This window comes from Columba livia, chromosome 1 (genome assembly GCF_036013475.1).
Source record: "Columba livia isolate bColLiv1 breed racing homer chromosome 1, bColLiv1.pat.W.v2, whole genome shotgun sequence".
In the NCBI taxonomy this organism is placed as follows: Eukaryota; Metazoa; Chordata; class Aves; order Columbiformes; family Columbidae; genus Columba; species Columba livia.
In genome coordinates this window covers 192,161,578-192,174,709 of record NC_088602.1, presented here as the reverse complement: position 1 = coordinate 192,174,709, position 13,132 = coordinate 192,161,578, and positions in this window count along the sequence as shown.

Here is a 13,132-nt window from a genome sequence, read left to right as displayed (position 1 = left end):
AAGCAATTCCTGATGGCAAGTTTGAATTAATTATTTGCCATGGCCACCTTGAACATTTATTGATGCTTTTCTGTGAACAATTAATAGAAGTTTATAGTTTTTGAATTGGATTTCTTTGGAAAACTGTGAAAGTTATGAATGATTGTGCATATGTGTTTAGTGGGCCAATGTTTCAGTCATTGAACACACAAAGGGCACTGAAAGTCAGCAATGAACCAAGTTGAAGACTTCTTAAAATAAATTTAAAAAAAAAAAATCATCCTGGAAAGGGGATAGGGGTTTGCAAAGATCTAGAAAATTAAACACACAGAGAGGATTAGTCTCAAAGTAAATTACATAACTGGAAACACAGAAGAAAGCTGTGGCAGCCCTATTGCTCTGAGCTATTTCTCTAAAGGAATCGTCTCTGCAGAGATAAGCCGTGCTCTGTACTGAGCTGGGGAACGATTCAGGGCAGTGGCCACCTTATATTGCCTGTGGTAAATGCAACCTCTAGAGAGTGAAGAATGAAGAGGTTGATGTCTGCAGCAACTGAGCCATTGCAAGCATTATAGCATCAAATAGCTACATGTTATAGTGGTGGTGCTAGACCAGGATGCCCTTGTATGGTCATTAGCCATCTATTTGCCCAGATGTTACATTTTTAACTGGATCCTGGGTGTGAAAAGATTAATAATGCATCTTTCCAAATGCAAAGAATAGAGGAGCTGTCTCTAGGTCAGGGCTGAGGTGCAAGAGCACAGCACTGCCATCAAATCTGGTCAGTCACTGTTCATGCTGCCTGTTCAGCCCTGAAAATGCACTTCATGAGAATGAGCACAAGAGCCGTGACAAGGGGAAGGTGTGTACTCAGTATTATCTTGTGGCACAGCCAGGCCCATTCCATGTAGCAATAAGAGATTTTGAACTCTTCTGCTAACCTTTATGCTAGGCTAACAAAGTATTGCATTCACTGAAGAATGAGGATCAGAAGGAAAAGATGCAAAAGGTAAAAAATATTTTAAAGAACACCTTGCTTATATATAGATAACGTTCACGTCACCCATGTGTGATCACAACCAAATAATACATATGTCATCATCTTCATTTCAGGCCTTTGCATTAATAGATATTTCAGCACAATTCTAGCCTAACAGGTAAGAACAAATAAAGGCAATAGGCTGGATATTGCAGCACTAAGAGTTGCAGTTAAATTCCTTACTACTGTCTTTGCCTGGCACTGGCTTCTTTGAGGCAGTTGTATTTCTTGTACTAAGTGGAACTAAGTGGTAGCCGAAATACAACTTGTAATGCCTTGGGCCTGGATTGCTTTGTATCTTATGAAATGTTAATTGCTTAGTAGCTATCTTCTTTCATTTTTTAATTAAACAATTTCCTAGGAAAATTTTTATTCTTGCAGTGTGCTGTGTATTGAATCTTTTTTAATAACCTCCTTCAAGTAAGAGAAATACATTCTTTCTGGCTTTTTCCCTTTTCTCATATTTCTAAATTTTATTTCTCTTTTCTGTTATCTAGATAGTACTGATGAACAAAAATAATTATCTTAAACCTTTTCTATTCAGTCTGATTTTTGGCTGAACTTTATTATGATGTTTCTATTGTTAATTCTTGTTCTGGTCATGCAAATATCTTTATACAGGCAAATTTTAATGAAAGCAAGCCTGTTTCCAGTATCTCTGTGAAGTCTTCCACCTAAGCACTTTAAACTTCTGAGAAGTCACTGCTCTTTTCAAGCTGCACACACAAATATAACCGAACCATACACATGTGCTCCAGGAAGAAATTTGCTGTTGCATGTTACTTTGGCATTGGCAAGTTTAATTCTCCCAGGATTATGCACACAAACCATTATCCTGAGAAGTCAGCTTATGCTACAGATGTGAAAAATTATGCCAGCATGATCCTATGCAATAACATTCCCCAGAAGAAACAGGACTTGAGTGGAAGACATGGAATATGGCTTGCACCGAAAACAATGCTCAAGGTAGAAACTGTCAAGTTTCTTTTGCCTGAGCCTTCCAGCAGATCTCAAGCACTACACTGAAAAATGTGTTCACTAGCATGTCACAGAAATGGGAAAGGAGGCTGACATGCCATTAACCCAAGTTTTCTTCACTAACCATGATACACAGCAACAACAGCCCAGTTCAGTTTCAGAGTTAACAAGATTGAGAAAGGGCTCTTTCCTCATGTATGATAGAAAAGACTCACTATATTCATGGTCACACTGTCTTAAAAAAGTAATCAAAGAAATTGCAGCTGATTAGTGTTCTTGATGTAGTGTTCTTAGACTACCATTAATCCTTTGACTTCACACAGGTGACTGGTGCATAACTGAAAAATCCATGTTGACTGTTTTCTGGATAGGACACAGCTCACCAGTGACCAGTAGCCCGTTCCAGACCCAAGAAATCAACATAAGCTTTCTCTATAACCAGATGAGAGGTGTAGACATCCTAGTGAGGTGACTGCAAATTCCAAGCTAGGTGTCCAGGAGAGCTGGGATGATTCACTGCCTGATGGTGCCTTTCTGTCTCACTGACTGTGGTGTACCATAAATGTCTTTCATAGACTAAATACTCAACTAGCAGACAGCTAGGTGGGTGAAATCAGAGAGTATGTGCAAAAACGTAAAATTCTCATGCACGCGCCCAATGGCTGCCTAACATAGGTCTTTGCAGCTGAAAATATGAGCATATGTACCAGTCAGAAAATTAGAGATCACTGTGATAGAATCACTTTAATTGATAAGCCAGGCCAGTTTCAAACTTCAGAACAAAACTTCTTGTTGACACTCATTAACAATACATATTCCCAGCATTTACTTCTTGCTATCAATCATTATCATTACATATTCAAAATATTCTGTCCTTAACAATCATTAACTAACTTATCTGTGACTACACAGTGCCACTGACCTGATGCAGTACAGTTAGCTGGCTGACAGCTATGAGCCTTGATGCCCTTAGCCATTCAGACTGGGATGACCAGGTCTAAGAGCTCTTCAATCGTCATCCAAGATTTTAATTAAGATCTTGCAAAAATATTAAATTGAAAACACTTGACCCATAATTTTTGTAAAAAAAATAGCTGCTATTTATTTAAATTTTAATTTTTACTTCTGCTGCAGTCAAAATATCCATATGAGTAAAAATGAGACACCCTTCACATGTGGAGCCAGGAGTGTAATGTTAGCCTAAATAAAATCTTAACAAGTTTGACTGTAATGAATGGGGTCCCTTCCTCCTCAGCTGCAGCGAGGTGGATATAATTTTACCATTCCCAGAAAGGACCACAGGCTATGCCCTGAGCTGAAAGCACAAGTCTCAGGGCTGGCCGGGGCTCACCTTGTCCAGAGCTGGGTTGGTCTGGTTTCAGCTCCTGCCTTGTAACCAAGCGCCTGTTGCCTCCCCTGCCGGAGCCTGAGCTCTGTCAGTGCCTCTGTGGAAAGGGTCTGGCAAACCCAGGGGGTCACTGCCCAACAAACAAGACCCCCTCCTATGGGAGGCTGAGGCTGAAGAAGCTGAGGGGTCGTGCTCACCCCTCTGCTGGGAGCAGCCAGATGGCAGCAGCAGGTGAGGCAACATAAACACGTGTAGACCCCAGTACTGAGGATGAGGAGACCCCCACCAGCAGCACTACATTTCTCCTGGGGAAAGAACTCAAGATGCCGGTGACTCACTGTCATGGCCCAACACCGCTTGGCTGGGGGAAGGATGACCCCATTGGCCTCATGAGCTGGAGGGACACTGGGAGGGTGAGAGCAACACCAGCAAAAAGGAGTAGATATTAGAAGGGGTGTTTTTGCATAACAATTTTGAGGATATTATTAACAGTAAGACATTTCATATTAATCTGGAATATTAATGCTAATAATGGCTTAACTGTAAATGGCTTAATGACAACTTTTGCTATATTTTGATTAGATTGTTAAGATTTTTATTAAGCTAAAAGATAATTCTTAGACCTACATATGGGCTGCATCTCATTTTTGCTCATAAGAAGATTTTTAGCTTGACATTTCTGTCAAAGTGCAAATTTCTTCAACCACAGATTCATGCAGAAATATAAGATTCCTCAATGACATATTGTAATGGTGAACATGAAAAAAGAAACTGAAAAGCACCCTGTTTACTGGTTACCATTAGAGAACTGTCCTGCAACACAGCCATCATTTAAACAAAAGATATCAGTATTGTTCAACATCTGAGTAAACACCAGGTTATGACATCTAAGCAGCTTCAGTCAGTTTATTCTTCTCTCATGCATGTTTCTTGATTTGTAGATAATTTCACTTACAATGTAAACCTAAAATCACTTAAAGTACTAGTTTAAGGTCTATTAAAATAATTGGGAGACTTTCTACTGACTTCAGTTACCTTTCATTTGCTCCTTAGGTCTTTATGTACAAAGGACACCAAAACTAAGAGGTTATTAAACAGATGTTCCAGCTTTCTGCAGGTACTACATAATATTACTTCATGTTGAACCAGATAAGCAAAAGTTTTCCAAATAGATGGTTTACTTGTACCAGCATGGGTGCTATTATCAATCCATTCCTGCTCACCCAAAGATCTGGCTGTGGGGATGAAATTCCTTCTAGATATAGTTTGTTTGTCAGCAATCGCAACAGCGCTTCTGCTGAACAGAAAGATGCCTCTTTTCTGTAATACACATAAGAGTCAGGGGAAAGAAACCTTGGAGAGCAATGGAAGTTGTGGTATATTGAACACTTTAAATTCAAAATCACGAAACTCAAGTCTATCCAATACGTTCTGATGTGTCCCTGCAGCAATCAAATAGGAAATCAAGAATGACTAGTGGATCTTTGAAAGCTGTAGAGGGACAACAGTGTATGAGTGGAGATGTGTGCTGCAACCTTCCTGCTGAGTGGGAAGAGAAGTGTTCAGTGGCACAATGAGGGAAAGGAGCAGCCAGGTGAACTAGAGGAAAGGGAGGAATACACTCAGCATTTACCAGATCATCATTACAATGATAGCTGATGCTGATGAAGATGGAGTCAAGATAAATAGGAGAGCATCTGGTTATCACAAGAAAGCAAGCATAGGACAAGATAAGGAATGTGGTAAAGACACAACATCCCAAAATGATGTACCTTAACTGGTAATATTTAGGTTCAGTTTTACATACAAATAACCTAAACAATCATAGAAACACTTTAGCAACCAGTTGAAGAAACAACTCCAGGCATTAATTAAACATGTAAATGACATACTGGTTGACCAAATCCTTTCAAGTCTGGTCACTTTTCACAGACATAGTCAAGAAAAGAGCAGAATCAACCTTTCATGTTCACTTTTCTAATAATCTTGGATTACTGATGAGAAAAAATAAAGGCTGAAAACTGTGCAAAGTCTGTTGCTTTTCCCATACTATAAGAAACTGCTCTTAAACTGGACCAGTGAATGGGTGGGTGGGTGGATGGATGGATGGATGAAAGGATGGAAAGAGGAAGATAACATATGTGCATAAGTATATGCACACACACATAGCTTTCATGCGTATAGAAGTGTGTGTGTGTGTATGTGTGTGTGTGTGTGTGTGTGTGTGTGTGTATAAAAGTGTATTTGCTACAGACAAAGCTTAGTTCAGGCAGACCCCTGGGGAATGAATTCAAAAAAGAAAAAGGAATTTAAAAAAAGCACTCCAGTGAGAAAGCTTTTGAGCACCCTGAAGTTAGCTGACAAACATCCATTTCAAACAGATTCACACACTGCGGCATTCAGGAGTGGTAGACAGTTGTGGAAAACAGAACAGTTTGCAGCAGTAAGAAAATCTGATGCTGTGCAGTAGCTAAGGTAACATTTTGAATTTAAAAATCAAAACAAAGAACTTAAAAAACCCACAAATGAAATAGATGCAGTACAGCATACACAGCTTATTAAGTCAGTCACAACATTTCTGTTTTATGCTGTTATTTCAACCACAGACTTCTGATTTTTAAACAAAGCTCCTGATCTCATGCAGGGTTAGCTGAGATTTTAAATTCTGATAGAAGCAGTTTTGTATGTTAGAGAAAACTCAATAGATAGAAAATAGATTGTTTTTCTTCGGTGATTATTTTATTCCACAGATCACGGAGCTGCTAAAGGCAGTGGGACGCTCCCCTGTGGTGCTTTTTGCTTGGTATTTGTCAAGTGAGTTGCAGAATTGTTCATCCGGTACTAATAAACAATCTCATTAATGCTGTCTGAGCCCTGCTGCCTGCTCCAGCAAATCTGTCCAAACCTTCATAGACTAGTCACCTTTACTGCAACACACTCTCTCCCTTGTGTGCAGGGAGAACTCCTCCTCCCTGCTGCATTCCTGATCTCCCTGACTATCTCTATGTGGTCCCAGTCATTAAATTAGCATAAAAGAATGATGTAGAGAAACTAGCATACCAATTTAAAAGGTGCATATTGCCTTCATGAACTACAATACACTAAGCAATACAAACCATATGATCCAAGGGAGTGATAATTTGTCATCCCCTCATTATTCATGGACCTTTTTTTTATTCATTGCAAACAGTCTGTTAAAACTAGAGAGAAAGCTGATTTACAAGCGAGGTTTCAAATCCCATGTAAGGGTACCTCGAATCTCAGCCCTCTAGGAAAAACACTTTTGTTTGCTCTGCTAGAGCTTAGAGTTCCTCCAAAAGCAAACAAAGTCTCAGGACTCATTCCTGTGGTCTGATTAGACACTCCTCAACCTGGCAAAACCTTGTCCATGTGGACAATATTTGTGTGGTGCATGCCCAGGAATTTCCACTCCATACAGAAAGAAAGTGAAATAATTAGTACCTTTTGGAGAAGGTTCCTTAACTACAGAAACATCTAAGGATTTTTGTGTCTCTAAAAAAAAGAGGTAGATAGATAGCCAGTTCTGTGTTTCTAAGGGAAACTTTTTTGTTGTAAGAGTTTAAAAACTGTAGCTTGTCTTTTTCCCATCCAGTTATTATTTTCATTGTATGTAGAGTCTTTATAGAGTATTTGTGCAATAGGTTTACAGTTCAAAAATATATTTATCTGAGTCATAAGAAGAGGAACTATTAATGACAAAATTACAAGCCCTTATAAGACTATCTTTGTAGAGGTCTGAGGATATAAAGGTACTGAAAAAAATGTGTTCAGAGAATCTATATAATGCGAATGTAAGATCTGATGATTCTGAACCTTTCAGAGTGAACAAACTCAATGAAAGAAACATGAAAATAACAAAAGGTTTTTACAGAAAATATTTCTATATAGCCAGAAATCTCGGCTTCTGTTTTGAGAATGGGCCTACAAACAAAACATCCAAGTGACAGATTTCTTTGGGATCAGGGGAAGACATTCATATGTGTACATGTCACCTCATTCCTCTGCTCAGTCCATTCAGGTACTGAGATTTCAGGATTCTTCTCTTACAAAATTGTGATGACAGAGAGTCACTCCTTTCTGACTGAGCTAGAGTGAATTCACAAAAGGTAATAGTTCTTTCTAAAGGAATAGGAAAATAACTGCTTAATGAGGAGCTGGGTAGCACACTTTTTCCTTCAAACCTTGCTCACAGCATCCAGGGCATCTGGGTTTTCACATTCTTTCCCAGAATTATTCATGCTCATCAAGAACTCTCATTTATTTTATTCTTTGCAAAATATGCCTAGCAATTTACTAATGCCAAAAGGGGAAAAGGAAGATGATTCTTTACCATTAGATTCAGATGCTGCTTCAAAAAAGAAAAGCAGAAATTTAAAAGTGGACTGAGTTCCATTAAAACTGTTTCATAAACTTTCCTCCTGCATTCTCATCTGAAACTCTGCATCCTGCCTGGCACAGAAAACCAAAGAGCTGTCAGATGAGAGTGACAATCACTGCCATCCCTAGATCCACCATTGAAGGTGGGTGAAATAAGAAAGGCCTCAGAGTCTGTTTTCCCTATTTTCTAGCATCAGTTTTTTAGTAAAAATATATAAGATATAAACAGTTTTTCAATATAGTTATGTTTTAAAGGAGTAACCACAAGTGTAAATGTTTTCCGTAATTAGTTCTTAACGCACATATGCCTCCTTGACATAGGAGAGAAAAATTTTAATCAAATCTGAAATAGCTCTTCAACACTTAAATTTCATCATAACTTGAATTCATGTGCAAAAAATGTCTATGAAGCACATGATGAAGACCTGGAAATCAATCCAATACATCCCACATTCTTAACTGAATTAGATACTTCTGGTATAGTTCGACGATTAGCTGAGCACTTTTTTTGCTACACACATACATCACCAAATCATGGAACACAATGAAGAGGTACCTACAAGGTACCTACAAGGAGTACCATCTAGAAAGCAAACAATATATATATTTTTAAAGCTTGCTCTTGAGCTGTTTGTTTCAATTGTCTCTATATGCAAAGAGAACATTGTAGAAAGGATTAATAAAACACAGGTTTACTTTTCATTTTATGGAATTATTAGCCATCAAGATGAAATAAACCCAATTCATTATAATGCTGAATAACCAGATAGTCAGCTAGGACATTCCAACAAAGCCTAATCCATAACACTCTATCAAAACTGGGCAGAAATTAAGAAACAGACTTATCATTAAATAAAACCAATTTATTCCTCACACAATTTTCTTGTTATTGACATTATCCATTTTCTCTCTCAACATTCCTGCTCATTTTGCCAAGTCCAACTGTGCTTTATTTGATCTCTTCTCCTATTTTCATGTTTTGTCCTTTTTATTTTTTTTACCCTTTTTATAATATCATCTCTATTATTTTTTTTCCTTTGCAATTCCAGTCTAAAGGACTTCCTACATTTTTCATCTCTTTTCTATATAGTGATTCACTCAGTTTCTGCAATCTCCTGTCTAAATTTCCTACCCATTCTTATACTCTGAACATGTACTTCAAGTATTTATTTTTCACTTATTTTTACCGAATTACATTCACCCATGGTTATGCTACATTGTTCTGCTTCTTAATTTTTCATTCCAATAAGCATTAGCAATGTACCACAAACTTGTTAAGATGTCAACCATTTCCTAACTAAAAAAAAAATAATAATTCTCAGATAAGGAAGGCAAACATTTGGTATGATTAATATTAAAGTTTTCAATATGACTGAGCAACTGAAGGGAGGATCTCAGACTTATCCTACTAAATATCGGCAGTTTAGAAGAAGATTGTACTCATATATATATGTGCAACTGCTTGCATTTAATTCAATTCTGAATTTGCACACACATGGCTTTGAAGATTTTGAAAGTTACACTGCACATCAGAGCCCAACATGTAGCTCCCTGTTTTTGCAATGACCGCCACATTTCAGAAAGGTGACATGCAGGCAGAAGAGCTCCGGTCTGAAGCAGTAAAACCACTTCTGGACAGTGCTGCATCTGACTAAATGAGCCTCATCTGCCTTGCATGATTGAGCTACAGAATAACACAGCTACGCTTCACTCCTTGTGGGTTCCAGGATCCCCTCAGATCTCTCTTACACTGCCAGAATCTTACCTAAGCCAAGTCTCCCTGTGCTGACCATGCAGTTGAGCTCTTAAAATGATGGAAGACAGCCATTCTTGAGTTCTTCTTCAGCAGTGTGGCTGATGGGCTTTTGTAACCTGAAAAGAAGCAAATTTGAACCCATACCAATAGCATTGATGTAATTTTGCAACATTTTATTAACATTTAGTTAGGTGTTTATAAATACAAAATTTTTATTTTTACTGTTGCTCTGTAACATGCTTTTTCAGAGATCCTGAGAAATACATGAACCCTAAAATTAGCGTGTCTGTGTGATGAGGAACATATCAGAACTGTATTGAATTTCGACTGGAAAAACATCACTGAGATGCCAAGGCTTAAAAAACATCTTAAAGAATCTGTGTCTGAACAAAATCCACTAAGTCATCCTGATAAATACCTGAAAAGCTTTAGCTGCCTATGAAAGTTTATCCACAGGCAAGCAGCATATCACATTAATGCAAACAGTAATCTCTGGTACCTGTTCTGACAGCACTGGTGAAATCACCTCTGAGTTGCCTATGCAGTGCTACAGCAAATACTGCACAACTGTGCAGGGACCCCTTTGCTTCAAAATTGAGTATGCAAAACTGATTACTGTGATGTGCGGTACTGTACTGCTGCTTATGTTAAGTATTGCCTTATTGTACAAGGGAAATACAAGTCTCATATTTTGGTTTCCACTTTACACTTATGTTCAGTCAGTCTGATTATCTGTCCTTGAGATTTAGTTGTAAAATTTTGATGCAGAAGACAGATTGCTTTCTGGATAATATTTAAACTTCTGTGTCTCAGTGTCAAGACTCATCAACCCCATCCAAGGGAGGTAGTATTATTTGCAACATCCTTCTATGTCAGGAAGCTAATCTAGCACATCAAACACAGAACTACCTCCCAGGCTCGTGACCCACCACAGTGCTGACTATCATATAGTGCCTATCCAAGCATAGTATATGTGTTATATCAACACAGCACTGCTCCACAGGACAGGAGAATATCCCTAATTCAGTACTGACTCACATAACAGCTGTTTGCCTGTTCACATAAAAGAAGCACAATCACAGAAACATTCCTATGTATGGCTGACCTGATACGAGCGAATCTATAGGAATCCACAATTCCTGTAACTGCAGCACACTGCAGCCTCTACCATGTTTTTGTGTCGATTTGACCCTGGCTGACTGTCAGATGCCCACCCAGCCACTCTCTCACTTCCCCTCATTAACAGGACAGGAGAAGAAAATAAGATGAAAAACTCATAGGTTGAGATAGACAAGGACATCACTTACTATTACCATCATAGGCAAAACAGACTTACCTTGGTGAAGACGAATTTGATTTACTGACAATTAAAACAGATCTGGAAAATGAGAAACAAAAACAAATTTTAAAAACACCTTCCCCCTACCCCCAAATACTTTTTTTCAGGCTCATCTTTGCTCCTTCATTCCCAACTCCTCTACAGCCCCAGCCCTTGAGCAATGCAGGGGAATGGGGAATGGGGACTGTGGTTCGTCCATCACAGCTGCTCTCTGCTGCTCCTTCCTCTTCACACTTTTCTCTTACTCCAGTGTGGGTCCTTCCATGGGCTGTAGTTCCTTAAGATAACCCTGCTCCACCACAGTCTCTTCTCTGGCACCTGGACCAGCTCCTCCGCCTCTTCCTTCTTCTCTGACCTTGGTGTCTGCAGGGCTGTTTCTCACACTTTTTTTCCCCTTCCTCTGCATTTCTGGCATTTCTTTTGCCCTTTTTCAAATGCGTTTTCAACACCAACTCTGCTGACAGAGACCCCGCAGCCCCCACGGCCAGTGCCCAGGCATGGACACACGGCACAATTTTTTTCAATTCCGTGAGCACTGTGGTAAAGAAATGTGCTATTTGCTACCATCTAGATTTGAAAACAGAGACACAGACAGGTTAAATGACTTGTCCCAGATCTTAACTTCAGGGTGTGACAGAGCAACCTCAGCAGGTGATTACAGCTTGTTGTCAGCCAGGAATTTCTGTAGGGTCTCTCAGATGATGTGGTTTACACCAGCTACAGCTGCTGTCTGTGAGCAGTAGACGCGTAAGTTCAGTATTATGCACAAACACAACTGAGCAGAATTTTCTTGACATTTATTTAAGCATCTTTAGATGTTTTTGTCATTTTGTGCATGACCGGAGAGATATACTTAGTGCTTGAAATGTTGTATTCTTTACATTTTCATTCCTTTGGTTCATTTAGCTTGCTACAAGGTCAGTAAGATGTTTTGCCTCAGTGCAGTTTCTTCAATAAAAATACACCATGGCATATTCTGACACACGAACAACCAAAATTCTTGCAGCTTACTTCGCTGTAATGTTCAAATGCATCAGCTTTTTATATATAAAAAAGTCTCATTATTTATATTTGCACCTGTTGTGCACAGGTATATCAGGTGCAAAGGTGAGTTAGGTGTACAACAGGTCATCAAAGTTGCCCCTGTTCTTCACTGAATGAGGTGGGTCGAGGATGGCTTTAGACCTCTGCAAGCCTCCTTGACCAATGGCTACCACAGGGACATGGAGAAGTTAATACAACCTAAAGCACCTTTACCCATAATTTGCACCACTTGGTACCAGCCCATCCTCTGGATTGTAAGCCAGGCAGGGACTGGAAAGTACTGTACCCTCTCAATACAGTTTCTTTGTACACCACCAGATCACCCCTACCACAACAAACTCTTCAGTACTTACATAACAGAGCATTTGTCCCTTTGAGCTGCTCTGAGGAAAGATCAAAAGCTAATCTAGACTATTCAAAAAATGTATCTTTTCTTGCCTTCTGAAATTAGCATCAGACACATGAAGTCATTTAGCACAAAGGGGTATTTGCACAGTACTAGAATTGTTCACAAATGTATTTTGGTTGAAACGAGTCATAAATTCCCTGTCATCTAATATATTAAAGAACGATGAACTATAGATTCTACAGTAGACTGCATTGATTATAACAATGATCTTGAATGTAGGAACTATAACTTTCTGCAGCTATGCAGCTACCATTTCAAATATTTTAGTTAGTTTTCCTCATCTAACATTTACAAAATGCATTAAAAAAAGAAAAAATAAAAATAGAATCCTTGAGTTGCTTTTCCACTGCTGAAGTTCTTTGACTAAATTTGAGTATGGGATAAGATGCCATTCAATGCCAGAGGATTGCAAAAGGTCTTCTCTAAATATAACAACCTTCAAATGTCTGTATAACGCTTAAACTGCCCTTAATTCAGTAGCTGGACTGAACTAATTATCGCCAACATCAAAAGGTTTTTGGAAATACAGACATTAAATATTTTCCCTTTTCCTAGCATTAAAAAGCAACTCCTGGCTTTATTAGCATAAGTTTTCTCTTTAATTGGGTCCTAATGATGGTGCTTTTTCAAGGATTTTCACAGCTAGTACTTTAGGGTAAGTAAACATATAAATAGGTCTGGTAAGCTTTGGGGCTGAAATCTCAGGTTAACAGCATCATTACAAAGAGGATACACAATTACAACACTAAGTATTTCTTTAAATTAGCTTTGGTGCTTTACATTTCAAAATAACCAAAGTCATTAATATATGCCTAACTATTAAAAAAATATAGTGATTTTCT